This window comes from Gorilla gorilla, chromosome 2, assembly GCF_029281585.2.
Source record: "Gorilla gorilla gorilla isolate KB3781 chromosome 2, NHGRI_mGorGor1-v2.1_pri, whole genome shotgun sequence".
Classification (NCBI taxonomy): Eukaryota; Metazoa; Chordata; class Mammalia; order Primates; family Hominidae; genus Gorilla; species Gorilla gorilla.
In genome coordinates, this window is record NC_086017.1 from 34,139,303 (window position 1) to 34,157,327 (window position 18,025).

At 39.9% G+C, this 18,025-nt stretch overlaps 1 protein-coding gene across 11 annotated transcripts in view; it reads right to left on the reverse strand.

Moving 5' to 3' along the window:
- Positions 1–18,025, reverse strand: part of THRB (thyroid hormone receptor beta) — a 377,275-nt gene that overhangs the window by 196,370 nt on the left and 162,880 nt on the right. For 4 of the 11 annotated variants that reach the window (XM_063703657.1, XM_063703659.1, XM_063703656.1 and 1 more), the window contains exon 3: positions 3,418–3,554. The exons of the other annotated variants lie outside the window; for them this stretch is intronic. The gene's annotated coding sequence lies outside the window, so the exon portion shown is untranslated. The remainder of the gene's footprint in view (positions 1–3,417; positions 3,555–18,025) is intronic. 11 annotated transcript variants of the gene reach the window in all.

Genomic DNA, 18,025 nt, shown 5'->3' on the forward strand with positions numbered 1-18,025 from the left:
TGAAGTTTAAAAAACACAGGATTATAATCTATATCGATGTATTACCCTCCTTCCTCTCCCTGCCCCCGACAGAAAAGCTTGAAATTTAGGAATTATATTTTCTTTGTCTTTTAATTCCAATTCAGGACACATGAGAATTACTGGACAAGTACGTTTCTGTAATCCCACCCTTAGGAAGGATACATTAGAATTTTAAGAGAAGTTGGCCATTGGAAGCCCATGCCCTGATGGACACGTCTTGACCCACACATTAATTGCAACACAATCTCCTTCAGTGTTCACACACAGAGCATCACGGGGGTGGTTTGACACTTACCCTGCTGTCCTCTGGGCTTTCAGGACCTGCCGACATCGCTACATCCTCAGCATGAGCTTCTCATTCTCTACTCCCAAGTCAGATAGAATGAAGGCATTCTAAACAAATAAACCACCTGGGACCCAAAGCCACGTCCTGCACTTACGTGGCTAAGCTATCCCAATTATATGTTCTTGAAATGCACCTTAGATGCCCGTGGTGACTGACGCTTGGCTGGCGTCATGGCTGTGTGGATTTTGCCACATAACGCACCCAGGCAAACAGCTCACTATTCCAGGCTGCTCTCTCTGGCTCAGGATTCTGCACTGTGCCTCCCGGCCTTCTATAGGAGCCAGTATTGCAGCAGGAAGATGAGCAAAGCTTGTGGTAACCTAAACCCCTAGTGAAATGAGACTCCTATGGCACTGGGAGGCTGCCTGGACAGCTAACACCTGACATGCTACCTTATCCACATCTACATACCCTGTTACGATTAGAACTTTACTCCCCTCTCAACTCCAATATACTTACACCAGCCTGATAATAATAATTGCAGGGAGAAGTAGTTCACTCCACTAATTATGCTGCTTATAACTGGCACAGAGAGCAGCGATAATTTGGCTTAAAGTAAGGTTTTATGATCTTCATATGTTTAAAGTTTCCTTGGGTTCAAAGCCATTATGATTCAGGCTTGACAATTGTGAGGATGAATTTCAAATATCTCTGTATGTTTCTGTTTTTTTTCTTTTTTGTTAGAAAAGCCTTATTTTGAAAGTGCTCCATGTGACAGCTCTTGTTTGCTCCTGAGGTGACCAGCTATGAATTTAAAATGCTTTATTGCACTCTTTAGAGAACATGTTTCTGCTGGTGTGTAAGGCCTGGAAGCTGTCTGCATGCCAAGGCAATGCCCCCTAAATGAAGTCTTACACAAACCTGACAAAGTATCTTTAGATAGAAGCAATCTCAATGGGCTACTACAGAGTCACGAAAATAACTGCTGGTCAACAACCAAAACAAAATTTGGCTGAGCACATACTTCTAAAAGCCTGAATCATAGGACTGTCATACCAGTAACATTTCATCATAATATATTTTTTAAATATACTGGTATATTCTTTTCTCTCCTCTTTCCATCCTTTCCTTCCTTTTTTTCTGTCTCTTTTCCCTTCTCCCTCGGTTCCTTCCTTCCTTTTTTCCTTTCAGAAGACATTGTGCTCACCCTCTCCCCCTTTTTTCTTCCTTCTCTCCCTCTTGCTCTCACCCTTGTTCCTCCTCCCCCACCAGATGCTACAGTTCAGACTCTACATTTAATTGTCAACTCACCTGATGCCCCTAGAGTCTACACAACCTACACTGCAAATTTTCATCCTCTCTTGAATTATTGCAATGTTATCCAAACCAGATCTCTCCAGAGGGTGGTTTATCAACTCTCTCCTCTACTTAAAAACCCTCAATGACTTCCCACCAGGTACAAGCTAAAGTCCTACTTCTCAGCTTCACATACAAGACCCCCGCACCCAGCCCCAAGTACCACCTTCCACCAGTCCTATTCCTAACTTCAGTCTCCACAGCACACCTTAAAACATCTTCCACCCCCCAGAACACTTGACACCTCCCAAACAAGCTATGCCTTATCACAACTCAGAACTGCCCTGTCTGTTCACTCCTTTTCGTGAAAGGCTGAGCCCGCATTTCAGGCAGAAGCCCTTCCCTAACTTCCTCAGGCAAAGTTAGTGACTTTCCTCCTCAGGTTAACATTGCATTACAAACATTTATTACTATCTGTCTCCCCAAATCGGTTAAGAGTTTCTGGGGCAAAGGTGTCACTGACTCACCCACCAGGCAGTTGCTCAACAAAGGTTTGCTGAATGAACTTTGTTCCTTTGAGTTTATCCTGTATATTTTATAAGTAAAAAGAAGCAGCATAGTATGGTGTCTGTAGGTATGAGTTTGTGGGTTCAAATTCCACCTGTGACTTGAGCAGGTTATTTAATATCTTGGTGCCTCAGTTTCCCCATATGTGGAAACTTTCCAACTCTAGGGTGCTTGTGAGAAGTAAACAAGTTGCTACATAGCTGGAATACTGCATGGAAAATCGAAAGAGGTGCATGCTACCTGAGTGTTTGTTAAATATAATGGAGGTAATTCTGATACCCCATGGCTGCCTCTGTTGTGCTCACGGCAGAAGGTTCCCAACACCATCAGGACTCGCTTGATTTCAACGAGCAGATCTTTTATTAAAAATGTAAGTGTCTGCCTTACTCCTCCAATAAAAAGAGAGATGCTAACGCCAAGAACATTACTCAATCCCATAAGAAAACTAAAAGTGGGCTTATGCCACACTCAGAGCCATTGCACTGGCTAGGGTGTTGGGTCTGGAAGGCATACAAAACACAACACAACAAAACAAAACAAAAACCTAGTTAAGAAACTACAATTCAATTCTTAGACTACCATATATGGGAAAATTCACATTGGTTCTAAACTGTTAAATAGAAAATATGTCTATATTCACAAAAACGGATGGAAAGAAGTCTAACTTCAGCCAGGTACAGTGGCTCATGCCTGTAATCCCAGCATTTTGAGAGGCCAAGGTGGGCAGATTGCTTAAGCCCAGGAGTTCAAGAATAGCCTGGGAAACATGGCAAAACCTCATCTCTACTAAAAATGCAAAAAATTAGCCAGGTATGGTGGTGTGTGACTGGAGTCCCAGCTACCTGGGAGACTGAGTGGGGAGGATCACCCGACCCTCAGGAAGTCGGGGCTGCAGTGAGCTATGATGGCACCACTGTACTCTACCTTGTCTCAAAAAAGAATGAACGAATGAAAAGAAAGGAAGGAAGGAAGGGGCCTAATTTTGTGCAATTTGGCTTCAAAAAGTGAGTAGAAGCCAAAATTCAGTGTTCAGAGACAGTCAAAGGGAAGTATGATTCTTTTTGTTTACAGGTAAATCAAAAGGGAGATTCTCTGGGTTGAAATTCTGCAAAATATATTTCACTTAAGTACATCCTTCATGATCAGCCCTGTACACATCCTGGCTATATCTTTTGCAAGTGCCTCCTGCATGTGCCTTATGCTCCAGCCGTGCCAACAACCTTCGAGAAACCTGCGTAGAAGCTCACCTTCACACCTGTGCTTGGTAGCTGCCTTGCCTGGGATGCCCCCCTTCTCGTTGTAACACTCACTCAGGTGTCCACTTTTCCTGGGAAGACTTTTTCTTGCTCTCTTCAAGGACCTTTGCTATGAGCCTCCAAGCCCCCTGAAAATACATACACATTTTGCAAAGCATTTATCACGTTGCATGACAATTAGTATGTTCACTTTCTCACTCCCTCACTGGACAGTGAGTCTTTCAAAAAAGAGAGGGACTGTGTCTATTTCCCTGTTGCTTTCTCAATGCCCAGCACAGTGCCTGGAACAAAGTATGTGCCCAATAAATGCTCATTGGATATTATTGAACAGACAGGATTCCCTGTGTATGGAGAGGCAAATTCATTGCCAAATGCCTATGGTAGCAATGTTGGGTCCTCCCTTGTGCATTGTTTATCAAGGCCATGCCATGGGGATACCACACTAGGGATGTGGGTGAGGAATTTTCACATCTGACTAAGCTGAGATGATTGTACAATTACACATCACTTCTCTCTAGAAAGAGAAATAGTTAGGATTCCTTAAAAGGGTTAGGAATTCCTTAAAAACCATTGCACATGCAGTAGCCTGAACCAAGGATTTAAAAACTTCTACATGACATTCAACGTTTATGACTCATCCATTTTAGGTGAAAATGCAAAGGAGTAGGCATATTAAAGCCACAATGAGAGACTATTACATACCCATTAAAATGACTAAAATTTAAAAAGACTAACATTATCAAGTATTGTAGAAGATATGGAGCAACTGAACTCTCTTACACTGTTGGGGGCACTGTAAATTTCTATAACCACTTCGCAAAGCTGTTTGAAAGTTTTTAATAAAGTTAAACATATATCTACCCTATAGCCTAGCAAATCTTCCCCTAGGTTTATATCCAAGAGAAATGCATATGTCCACCAAAAGTCAGTCCCAAACTGGAAACAACCCAGTTTTCTGTTACACAAGAAAATGAATAAACATACTGTGGTATATCCATGTACTCAATACTACTCTGCAATAAAAAAGAATAAAATACTGACATATGTAACAACAGGTATGAATCTTACAAATGTTATGTTGAGCAAAAAATGTCAAATACAAAAGAATATGTATTATGTAATATGTAAAAGAAGTTCAAGAACAGATAAAAACATTTATCAATGGTGATGAAATTCAGAAAAGTGGTAATCCTGGTATGGGGCAGGCAGTGACAGAGAGGGGCATGGGCAAACTTCAGGGTTGCTGGAAATGTTTTGTATGTTCTTCCAAGTGGTAGTTACATGGGTATACAACTACATAAAAAAATGGAGCTTTATATGCTTTAGCATGTGCATGTTATAGCACAGTAAAAAGTTTTCATAAACTCGATGGACAGATCCCCTAGACGAGTAGAAGAGACAAAACACCCCATCACTCATATAAAATTCAGAGAATGGGTCATATACACCCTTGCTTGTTCAGGGAAAAAGATCAGCACTGAATAAAAGCTGACACATGTTCCAGTGGAACTGGCATGGTTGCGGAACACAGCATTATGGCAAACTCAGTGTATTCAAACAACCGAGGCCAAAGACATCCACTGCTCTGGAGGTCACACCTGTAGCATGACTCCCTTTTGGGGATGAGTGGACATCCCAGCTATGCTCTCTATTATGGGAGTCTAGCAACAGAGGCCCTTCTCAGTCATATACTTTCAGTCAAGTCATTGCTTCGGCTGCCACTTTTTGAAAGTCACTTCATAAAAGAATAATGCTAAAACCCTCCGAAGAGTGTAAGCATACTAAAACCAGAAGAGAGAAAATAAAGAAAAACTTTGCAGAAATGTGAGATTACCCTAAGATGATCAGAAATCTCAAATACTTGAAGCCTGCTGTGTCTGCTATGCCTGTCCAATCGAAAGGAAAGAGATGCTCCAGAAAAATGTATTGTCTGCTCTTTACCAAACAGGGTTTTGGCTCCTAATAAGAGTTGAACCGGATTATCACTTGAGGACCTGCAGAATTTCTTTTACTCTTTCAGTGTTTCTCAACAAGGACATTATGGCATTCAGGGCAGGACAAATGTTTGGGTGCAGGACTGTCCTTGTTCTGAATGTCCTAAAGGCCAGTAGCATCCCAGCCCTCCCATCACTGTGATACCAACAAAATGTATGAACATGTTTCTGAGTTGAGAACCAGCACTGATGTTTTGGCAGAAGATTTAATTGGCATCCTGATGGCCTAATCCACCCTGAATTAGAATCTATAGTCAGTCTTCTGGTTGGTGTTTCTAGTATTAAATATCAAGTGTAAATATCTAATGTTAAATATAATATTAATAACAAATTAGTCAACATTTGACAAAAAAAGGGGGAGGACTTTGCTCAAAGGTCCAAATTTCCAGTCCCTCAAGAAGTGACTCATTCAACTTACCCACCCAACGCTTGCTGGCATTTGCATTTGCAATCTTGGACTTGAGGCCTATGTGGCAGGAAGGTCAAGCAGCCAAGCACTTATTTCCTTTCTCCTCTGTCCATTGGGTCTCACCAATTAGACTGTGAAAGGAGGAAGCTACCAGAGAAGATGATAGAAAGAGCCATCTCTTTAAGGCCTGGAGCAGAGCTCATCTAAGCCACTACCCAGGTGTCTTTCTCTTACCAACCCTTTCCCCCAAGAGGACAGAGTTTCAGGTGTATCTTCTGGCAAACAGAGCCAGGGAAGAAAAATCAGCAGAAGAAAAGTATTTCTTTAGAATTATTTATTCTAAAGTCCATGAACCTTATCAAAGTGAATGACTTTGCCCAGTTTTACACCCCCAGTCTCCATCTCAATGTGCAGGCTTAAATAACATAACCAGTTGTGTTACTATAATGACCTAACAGCACATCCCTGCAGACTCCACTTCATTCCTGCATCCATTCAGAGGAGGCCCAAAAGCAGGGCCTCTTCATCTGGTTTCCAGATCCCTAGGCAGTGTATCCCGAAGAGTGATATGAAAGGTAAGTTTAGGGGGTAGGTTTATGAATTTTTGAAAGAATAATACTAATTTTTTTACAGTTATCTTTTGCTTTTAATAAATGATACATTTTTCATTTATAGAAATAATATAGATTCCTTTTAAAATAATTTATGTAAATCCAAAAGGTCAACAAAAAAAAATGTGAGACTGGGGATGAAATTATGGCAGTTTGGGATGATTTTTACCTCAGGAGGGTCAAAGACGGGCTTCTAAGGTTTCATAAATTCCTTGAAAATTTATGGGGGATTGTACGCTAATATAATTTTTTTTTTCTGGGAGGAAGGTCCACAGTTTTCATAAGGTTCCCCTAAAGAACCGTGAATCCAAAATGTTAGGAATGATTGTCCTAGAATCTATGCTGTGCTGTTCAACACTGTAGCCACTAGTCACTAGCCACACATAGCTACTAGACACTTCATACTTGCCTAGTTCAAATGAGATGTGCTATAAGTATAAGATACACACTAGATTTTGAAGACAGCATGAAAAAGAGAATGTAGAATATCTCATTAATATTTTTCTGCTGGTAACTTGTTGGAATACTATTTTATATATTGAGTTAGAAAATGCAATATTAAAATAAATTTCACTTTTTTTTAATGTGGTTACTAGGAAATTTAAAATTACATATGTGAGTTGGATTTGTGGCTTACTTTATATATTTAGTGGACAGTACTGGGTTATAGTATAAGGCCAAGAAAAATAAGATAATCTCTGAAGTCCAGGAGAAATTAGAATTATGAATATATTTTAAGGCATATTTATAATGTAAGAAACAAGATAAATTTTGAGAAAAAAATGAATTTTTATAAAATATTGATTTGGAGAGAAACAATTATACAGGTATACACTTCACTTTGTCCCCTTAATCACTCAGCCAGGAAAATAAACCAGTAGTAGAAGCTTAAACTGTTCTATTCTTTCAAATTAAAACTACAGTTTCCATAGATTCAAATGAAGGTAGAAAACACTAATGGTTTTAAAGTTCCTGAGAAAAGTAGGTAAATGATTTAAGTATCATTTTCTTTGGTTAATATAATCTATATCCACCAAATAACAAAGAGTTTATTGTATTTGCTTTGGGCCAGGCCCACCTCCCATCTCTGTTTTATGGCCCCTCACTAGGATAATTAAAATGTCTAAGTCTTTTAGAGGAACTCCTGAAACTCCTTTCTTTGCCTGGACAGCAGCTTTCATCTCTGGGTCTGCACATCTTGGGGCATCACGATCTCTCTTCAGCATTTCCTTTCTGAACTGAAAGCTGATTCCTTCAATGTATAGGTGCTCAGGTGCAAAGGAATATTACTGTGAATTGTTTTCTTTTCCATTGTTATTATCAAGGCAATGGTTCATCTAGATCCTTCTACTGGAAGTCATTTCTTGTTACAGAAGCTTGTATTTTCTATGGCTGATCAATATGTGAGAATAGTCTCATGTTCATTTTATTGCATGGTCCTGCATCTAATCTTTCACAGAAAAGATTAGCTCCATCTCTCCTACCTAATATCCTGCCACCTTTTGTAACACAAACACGGTTTGGGTGCTAATAAATGTATCAGTCCCAGATCGGTACAGATACAGAGCTCATGAGTGAATTTGGCCATAAGAGCATTTTTCTTATGAGCATTACATTCATGCCCACTTGTTTCCCATTCACTCCCATTCTGTTCCTCAAAAATCTATAGCAGAAGGCCTATTGGTGTTTAGGGTTTCCACAAAGTGATGTCATTCAGTTGAGCTTTAAGTGGCCCACAGATAATGTTACCACCATGTTTTCTTCAATGAGATGACTTGTTCTAACTAAGTCAGGCCCCAGGCAACCACCATTCCTACGCACGGTTTTTTTTTTTGGATCCTGTTGTCTCCTTACTTTCTGGGAGCAGCATTTCTGCCCTTTAAAATGGCAACTGCTCCCCAAGCCAAGCAAGACAGGAGCTGTTAATGGCTCTGTTTGCTTTCAAATAGCATTCTTAGGGAGGAACAACCATCATACAACACATCTAGCTATGTGGAGTGCAAGAGCTCCACTTGCATGTTGACTGCATGTTGACTCAGCCTTCTCCAATTTTACTGTGCATAAAAATCACCTGGGATCTTGTTAAAGTACAGATTCTGATTCATTAGATCTGGAGTGAGTCCTGAGATTCTGCATTCCTAACCAGCTCCCTGGTGGGGCCAATGCTTCTAGCCACAAACCATGCTTTGAGCAGCAAACGATCATCTCTAAGAAACTTTCCATGTTCATGGTTCTATAATTCTGTGAGACCAGAAACACCAATAGTTGGCATAAGCAGATGAAGATTCTCCCCAGGACCTCCACTAGAATACTCCAGAAGTCATAATAACAGTTGTAGAAATTTATCTAAACAGGAGGATTTAGAAATTAAGTATGGGAGTCAATCCCCAAATCATTTCAGTGTCTTGAAATAAAGCAATCAGTGGACCAAACTTACTAATAGTTCTTTCAAATGTTTGAAATGTTAGGCTTCTCTTTGAATTTCAAATGTTTGAAATGATTATGTTTAGTCAAGGATTAAAACATAAGCAGTGCTGTTATAAACCACCATAATGTGCTACATCTGTTAATAAAAGACCTCTTCTTCCAGCTTCCACCTTGGTCTGAACACCCAATTTGAAAGTTTTCTACAATCTCCCCAGCCACCTTGGATACCACCCCTATGGGCACTTGACCTGCCTCAGTCTCACCCCACGCTTCATCTCAGTTTCAACTGAGTCACAGGTAGGTCATTTCTACAGCAGATCTACTAGGATCACACATCGCACATCTCAGTTTCTTTATTGAGGACCTGAGAGGTCATAGAAAGAAGTCAATTTGTTAACTTTATAGCCTCCTGTCTTCTCTGTGGTGCTTTGTCCAGTTTGCTCATTCATTCATTTCCATCCATCCATTCATTCTATCTTTCTCCTTCTCTTCTTTAGAGTAATGGCCAAAACCTCCCCTTGTCTACAGCAGAACAGTTCCACTGTCACCCAGATCCTTTGGAAATTTATCTTTTTACTTCCAAGCACACTGACCAAGGCATTTTTTCCAAATAAACAGCTCCTTTCCTTAAGAAATTGTGTTGCTAGTTGTTACTAGATGTCATTTGCCCATCCTGTTACATCCAGTTACTTTGTTTGCTCAAACCTCTTTATTGTGAAACATAATATACATATAGAAAACTGCATACATATCAACTTTTTACCTTCAACTTCTACTCTCTGAATTTTAATGGAGAAACCAGTTACTTTTCATTAACAACATATTAAATAAAAACATAAATCATTTAGTAACATGGCTATAATTGTAGTCCACAGATCCAAGATGTAAATGAACCAAGGCCAAGCTTAAATGAGAACACTAAAGGTCCATGTAATCTGTTGGTTGCTAAATGGGATATGCTCAAATCTTTGTTTCTTATTCCTGACTGCCAGAAAATCAAGTAGGTAAATGCTCTTACAATGAGCAGATTCAATGCTGTATCTACTTGCTGAAAAATATGTATTATACTATTTAAGATTACATGAGAATTATAAAATATGTATGATAGGATTTTGGATTAAATGGGAACATCAAAATAAAATGAATAAAATCGATAATTTCAGCAGGCTCCTATGTAGTCAGGATCTATCTCTTCAGACTGTGTATTAAATTCTTGCTTCTTGCTTTTGGCTGTCTGTCTTTTATAATTTTACAGACAATAAGAAGAAGCAGCAGAAGAGAAAGAAGTCAAACACATAGTCTGTCAGATGAAATTATTATTTATTAATCATTCTCATGAAAGATTTGCTGGGGGAGAAAGGTTAAGCTTATTACTACATGGTGGTCCCTAGATTGGTAGGTAGTTCATCACTGCTGTCTCAGACCCTGTTAACATTGATAACTAATGGCTGGCATGATGCCTGTCATATCAAATGCTTCCTCTCAAAGGAAGAAAAACAGCACTGAAAGAAAGTAATTGGTTCACTCTCAATTAATTGCAAATGATTTTAAAAGAGCAAGGAGAGGCCGGGTGCAGTGGCTTATGCCTGTAGTCCCAGCACTTTGGGAGGCTGAGGCGGATGGATCACCTAAGGTCAGGAGTTCGAGATCAGCCTGGCCAACAGGGCAAAACCCCATCCCTATTAAAAATACAAAAATTAGCTGGGTGTGGTGGTGCCTGCCTGTAATCTCAGCTACTCAGGAGACTGAGGCAGGAGAATCACTTGAACCCAGGAGGCAGAGGTTGCAGTGAATTGAGATTATGCCACTGCACTCCAGCCTGGGCGACAGAGTGAGAGACTCTGTCTAAAAAAAGCAAGGAGAACACTTGATGTTGTCTTTGATGATCAGTCTAAATATAACAATCCCTGCCTGTTTTTCTTCAATGATTAACTTCAATTTCAAAGGTATGTTAGTGTGCCAAATGTTTGAGGCAGAAATAAAAAATTTTCCAACATGTAATAAATCATAATATAGCAACAGTCCAGAAATGATACCAAATTGCCTTCAATAATGAAAACAACAACAAGAGAACAAAACCTGCTAAGTGTTGAAAATAGGTTTTAGGACTAATAGCCCTCCTTCCCTCCCTCTCCCTTTCTTCTCTTTAATTAAAGTCAAATTCCACTTATTCTTCTAGGCTTGATACAAATTCTAATGCCCTCAGTCAAGGATTCATAGATCTCTGCAATCCACCATCATCTTTTGCTCTTCTTAATATCTTGAATATGTGATATCTGCCCCATTCATCTGTAGTTGCCAAAATATAAATAATAAATACCTAGAATGATTGTTCACCTTTTTGTGAATATGTATCCTGATTTCTCCCCACCTCCACCACCACGGTTAGTTACAACTTTCTTTTTATTTTATTTTTTGAGATGAAGTCTCATTCTGTTGCCCAGGCTGAAGTGCAATGGCACAGTCTCGGCTCACTGCAACCTCCGCCTCCCAGGTTCAAGCAATTCTCTTGCCTCAGCCTCCCAAGTAGCTGGGATTACAGGTGCCCACCACCATGCCTGGCTAATTTTCATATTTGTAGTAGAGATGGGGTTTCACCATGTTGGCCAGGCTGGTCTTGAACTCCTGACCTCAGGTGATCCACCTGCCTCAGCCTCCCAAAGTGCTGGGATTACAGGCATGAGTCACCGCTCCTGGCCAGTTACAACTTTCTTAAGGGAACTGGCTGTACTTTTTATACCTCCCACTGGCATAGCATGGTATTTTGCATAGAGAAAAGCTTAGTAAATATTTATTTGACAACGTGTTTTCCCAAAGGGAGCTAGTAAATAGTTGTTCCCTCTGTTATTAAGCAAACTCCCAAACCAGAAATTGTTTGGCCTTGGTATGGTTTCTTCACTAGAAGCTGTCCAGTCTTGTCTTTTTTTTTTTTTTTTTTTTTTTGAGATGGAGTCTTGCTCTGTCACCCAGGCTAGAGTGCAGTGGCGCAATCTCGGGCCACTTCAACTTCTACCTCCTGGGTTCAAGTGATTCTTCTGCCTCAGCCTCCTGTGTAGCTGGGACTACAGGTGCGTGCCACCATGCCCAGCTAATTTTTGTATTTGTAGTAGAGTCAGGGTTTCACCATATTGGCCAGGCTAGTCTCAAACTCCTGACCTCATGATCTGCCCGCCTCAGCCTCCCAAAGTGATGGGATTACAGGCATGAGCCACTGCTCCCTGTCAAAGCTGTCCATTCTTTAGTGTGGACTTCTTATATGGTTGCAATTGAGAGTGTTCATAAAATAAGTCAACATAACACAGGAATGAACAATTACAAAAACTTGTGTTTAGAATAAAGTAGGTAATTAGACGATTTTGTGAGAGAGAGATGAACATTTTTTGATGAACTATTTTGTTCATCCAAGTAAATGCTCAGGGACCCCCCACCCCCGCCACCCTCATTCTCCCACTTCTAATTGATGTATTTAGGAATTAAGAAATTTGAATTTTGTTTCTAATTCAATCAAAGAGTTGCCGTAAGAGTATTGGGAAATCCTAATGGTAAGTGTTGAAATCATTCATCAGTAGACAATGGAATAAACCAGACATTACAATCAGATCCTAAAGGATACATTTATATGGATTAAAAGTTGAAACCCTAGGACAATAAATGACCATATAAAAGCAATTAATATTCACTTAACCAATAGATACTAAGCACCTACTATGTGCCAGGCACAATTCTAGGTACTTGGGATATATCTGTAAATAAAACAGACAAAGGTTCCTGTGTCCTTATTCTCAAGGAGCTTACATTTTAGTGGATGGAAACTAACAACGAAATAAATAAACTATATTTTATGTGAAAAGGTGAAAGATGCTATGGGATCAGAACTGTCAAGAGCTGTCCTTGTTGGGGATTTGAAGTAGCAAATAGAATGGACCTCAATGAGAGGATAAAATTCAAATTAAGACTTTGCAACAGGCAAGGGAGTGAGCCCAATAGGCATATTGGTGGGACATCTGAGAGTATTCTACTGCTAGAACAAAGGTAAACGAGAAAGTAGAACAACACATTTGCAATGCATGAGATGGACAAAGAGATAATATCCTTAATAAAGAAAAAAAGGGTTCTTAAAAATCATTAAAAAAACAATACCCTATAGAAAATGGGTGCACGACATCAACAAATAATCCTTTAATAAAGTTCAACAAAAAGTGAAAAATGTCCAACCTTACAAATAATCAGTAAAGTACACATTAAAGCAGCCTCACTATTGGGGTTTCTAGTTTGTTAAGATTAAATAATGTTGGCGAGGCCACAGGGAGGCAGACATTCTTCTACAATGCTAATGGAAGCATAAAATGACAAAACGTCTTGTAAAATAATTTTCCTATATTTATCAATAGCCTTTAATTTAGAAACACTTCTTACAGAAATAATCAGAAGTTAAGACAAAATGTATATATAAGTATATTTACTGCAGCAATATTTATAATAATATATAAATACAAGTGATTAATATCTAGATATTATCCAAACTGAAGTCTGCAGCCCAGGAAATATCCATGAGCATTTGATGCCTCCACATAAATGTTCCATAAATACCTCAAACTCCAAATGTCCAAACCCAAACTCACCTTCTCCAGTCCCTATTCCAGCCCTTAGATCTCTTCCCCTTGTCTTCCCTAGTTCAGTGAATGTCACCTACTTACACCCACTGCTTAAGACACAAACCCAGGACTCATCCTTGATGGCTTCTCTCTTGCTTCCCACATTCTATCAATCCCCATGTTTTGTCAATTCTACTGTAATATTTCTTGAATACATCCATCTTCTCTATTCACACTGGAACTGCCCTAGCGCAGCCCTCACCATTTTATACTTAGGCTAATGAATAGCTGCTTACTTGGCCTGGTCCACTGTGGCCAATCTTACCTCCAACCTACCTGTCTTCCTTGCCCTATATGACTCTAAAATATAAAACTGGATCAAACAATTACTTTGTTTACAATTTTAAAATGGTTCCCTACTGCTATCAGATTAATATCCAAACACCTTAGACTTTCATGATCTGACTCCTGATGGTCAACTTTCCTGTCCTGCCAGCATGAATGTTTCTTCTTTTTTTTTTCTTTTTGAGACAGGGTCTCCCTCTGTCACCCAGGCTGGAGTGCAGTGCTATGATCATGGCTCACTGCAGCCTCCAACTCTTGGGCTCAAGGTATCCTTCCACCTCAGCCTCCCATGTAGCTGGGACTACAGGCATGCACCACCATGCCCCTCTAATTTTTTGATTTTGTAGAGATGGGGTCTTGCTATGTTGCCTAGGGTGGTCTCAAACTCCTGGCCCCAAGAGATCCTCCCACCTTGGCCTCCCAAAGTTCTGAGACTACAGGCATAAGCCACTGCACCTGGTCCAGCCTGAATTCTTAAACTCCATCTATTACCGTCTTCTTACAAATTACATTTCATGTCTTTGCATATTCTACTTCCCCTGCCTGTCCTCCTATACATTTACTGTTGGCCAGACAACTTCTCTTCACCTGTGTAGACTCAACTGAGGTATCCTATCATCCAGGAAGCCTTGCCTGACTCCATGCCCCCAATTCATTTTTGGGTTTCATTGTTCTATTGATCTCTCAAAGAACATCATGCATATTTATATCATAGCACATATTACACTGTTGTGCACACATTGCTTTGTTTCTTCGGTAATTCTTTTGACTGCCACATCTGGTTAAGCTGTAGTACTCCAGTGGGCACCATTTACACAGTGACCAAACTGTACAACTGTATTGAACAGTCATGTATCCTTTCCACCACAGACAGATCATCTTTATACATCCATGCACAATAATTGGCCCAGTTCAAGTGCTAGAATAGACACATTTATATAACAGACATTTGTTTAATGAATGAAAAAGTGAGCAATCAACAAAACTCTAGTTGTCTTGATGAAAAATTCCTTCAGACCAGTCATTCTCAAAGTGTAGTCTCTGGATAAGCAACATGCATCACTGGGGAACTTGTTAAAATGCAGATTCTCAGGCCCCACTCCAGATCTACTGAATCAGAGACTCTGGCAATGGAACCTAAGACACTGTTTTAACAAACCATCTAGATGATTCTAATGCATGCTTTACTTTGAGAAACACCGTCTTAGACTGCTCAAAACTAAAAGTAAAGATTTCATTTCGAGGGCTCAAATCACTTTGCCTGTAAGAAGGTCATTTACTTAATTTTTTAAAAAAGTTTAAGTTATAGGGCAGTTCAGACATTCAAGGTATATAAAACAATATTACAGACACCCATGTATCCACCATTCAGATCTGCGGGTATTTGATCCATCACCCTAAAAGAAATAAAACAGCAAAACACTACCAACCTATCTCTCTCTCTCATCTCTCACCAAGCTAACCACTGTTTTACAGTTGGTGTGTGTTTTTCCCATGCATGCTTTTATACTTTTACTACGTAAGTGTGTAGGCATCTACTTATTAATGAGAGACTTTGTCCAGGATGTCAGAACAGAAATCACAACACTTGCCCCAGCAAGCTGCATGGGAAGACACCTGGAGTAGCCAGCAGCCAGTGCCAACCAAACCTGCCCCTCTCCAGCATTTGGTGGGAAAAAATAGAGCTCACATGAGCTTTACAAAATGCAATCAGAGGGGGTTAAAATAAGAAAACCAAGTTATACTTATTTAACTGTTGCTGACTGTAAAAGCTAAAATAAAAAGTAGGTTTTGCCCTGAAGCTAAGGGTGTCAAACACATAGTACCAAGAAAGTTGTACTGACAAACTTTGTCATTTTTGTGTAGATTACACACACAAGGGATGTGTGCACCTGCCAGTGTATCGTGCACCATGGATATAAAGAGTTCCAAAAGAGCTATGATCTTTTTTTGGATATAAGGAGTTCCGAAAGAGCTGGCTCCAACTGTCAACACCATAGATGAGTCTTGATTTTGTCATCTGTAAAATGGCATTACCTGCTGTCTTATGGCTTAAAAAAGGGAGTGATGATGACGTGAGTGTTAATTTCTTTCTTATTTGGGAGCCTATACGTTTATGAAAATATGATTACCAAACTCATAAGTCTACTCCTCCTAAAATTAAAAAATTAAAGACAAAAAGAAAGAAAAAAAGAAGGGGAGAGAGCAGGGAAGGAGGGAATAAGAGAGGGAAAAAGGGAGAACAAAACTTAACAACTATTTCCTCCCCGTCCTGACTTTCCTACTTTCTCCAGCTTGGCTTCTTATGATGACTTCCTACTCATCTTTACAACTGGCTTCTTATGATGACTTCCTAGTCATCTTTACAATTTCTCTTTCTCACATTCTCTTTCAAAGCCTGTAATTTAGCCTCTTTTTCCAGGTGATTCTTAGGGATACCAAAGTTTGAAATCATTGCTATTGGTGGTATGGAGCCCTAGAAAAGTTTTACATTGTTGTTTTCGTTTTATGTATGCATGTGTGTATGAATATACATACACATATATAGTGTGTTTATATACATACACACACCTCCGTGTATGGTGTGTGTGTGTGTGTGTGTGTGTGTGTGTGTGTGTGTTTAAACATAGTTCACAGTTTTGGATGGCAGCTAATGAATAAACACATTCTCCTTGGTCAATTTACTCTACAAATTTGATCACATGCATCTATTTTCTCCTATCCCTGATACCATCTCACTAATACCGAGCTTATCACCACAAACTACAGTACTCAATACCCCCTTTCATCGTTCCCCTTTTTATCCATCATACACTTGGCTACAAGATCAGTCCCTTGAAAGCCCCACCTTGACCATTCCTCTCCGTACTTGAAGGGCCTCCAGTAGCTGCCTAATTGTGACCAAGTCTGCTAGGTGTCTCCGCAATGTTCCCTCACAACGAAATCCCACTTTCATTCTGGGTGGCAAGGTACCCATCCACATTTTCCCACTTCCTTTGCAACTATGAGTCGGTAGATGAGATTGTAGATAGAAGTTGCTTGATGGGCATTCTGGTAAGACCCCCTAAAGAGGAAAAACACAGCTAGTAATGGGTGCCTTTTTCTACCCCTCCCCCATTGTTGCTGTTGTCTAGAATTTATACGTGAAGGCTAGCACCCCAGCAGTTACCTTGAACCAAGAGGAAATCTTGAGGATAAAGCCATATGCTAAGAATAGCAATGCAGAGTCATAGAAGGTATCTGAGTCCCTGCTGACCACAGAACCACGACCCCCGCTTTGGAGAAAAAAATAAACCTTTGTCTGTTTAAGTCACTGTTTTTTATGGTTTTCACTACGGGCAGGCCCAAAATAATACTTTGATCTCTTCACAAATTTAGCTATTTCTCCAATTTGGCCAATGTATTATGTTGGTATACTCTGATCTATTGCTTCTCTTCCAAAGAACAGGGGCTTGCAGATAGAGCCATCTGAGTTAAAGCCCAGCCCTGCCACTGTGACAGTGAATTCTTTAGGCACTGCTCCTAACCATTTTACCCTAAGTTTCTTTGTCTACAAACAGAGAATAAAAATAATATACACATTGGGGTGTTTGTTATTTTTCTTTCAACCTGCTTTTAAATTGTTAATAGCTCAACAGCACCAATAGGGAAACATTTGGGGAAAGGAAAAGGAGATAAAACTCAAACGCGGGCCGGGCGCAGTGGCTCACGCCTGTAATCTCAGCACTATGGGAGGCTGAGGCGGGCGGATCACGAGGTCAGGAGATCGAGACCATCCTGGCTAACACAGTGAAACCCCATCTCTACTAAAAATACAAAAAATTAGCCATCTCTACTAAAAATACAAAAAATTAGCCGGGCGTGGTGGCGGGTGCCTGTAGTCCCAGTTAACTCAGGAGGCTGAGGCAGGAAAATGGCGTGAACCCGGGAGGCGGAGTTTGCAGTGAGCGGAGATCGTGGCACTGCACTCCAGCCTGGGTGACAGAGCGAGATTCTATCTCAAAACAAAAACAAAAACAAAAACAAACAAACAAACAAACAAACAAACAAAAAAACCTGAAACCCGGATATATTTTCTAACTTGTGAACAGCTCTTACAAGCAGTTTGGTGGATGAAAATGCATACTGTTTAAAAAAAAGTGGAAAAATGTCAACAAATTGGGCTTTAACAATCGACATTTTACCCTCCCATTCTCATGAATAACTGGAATCTGACTA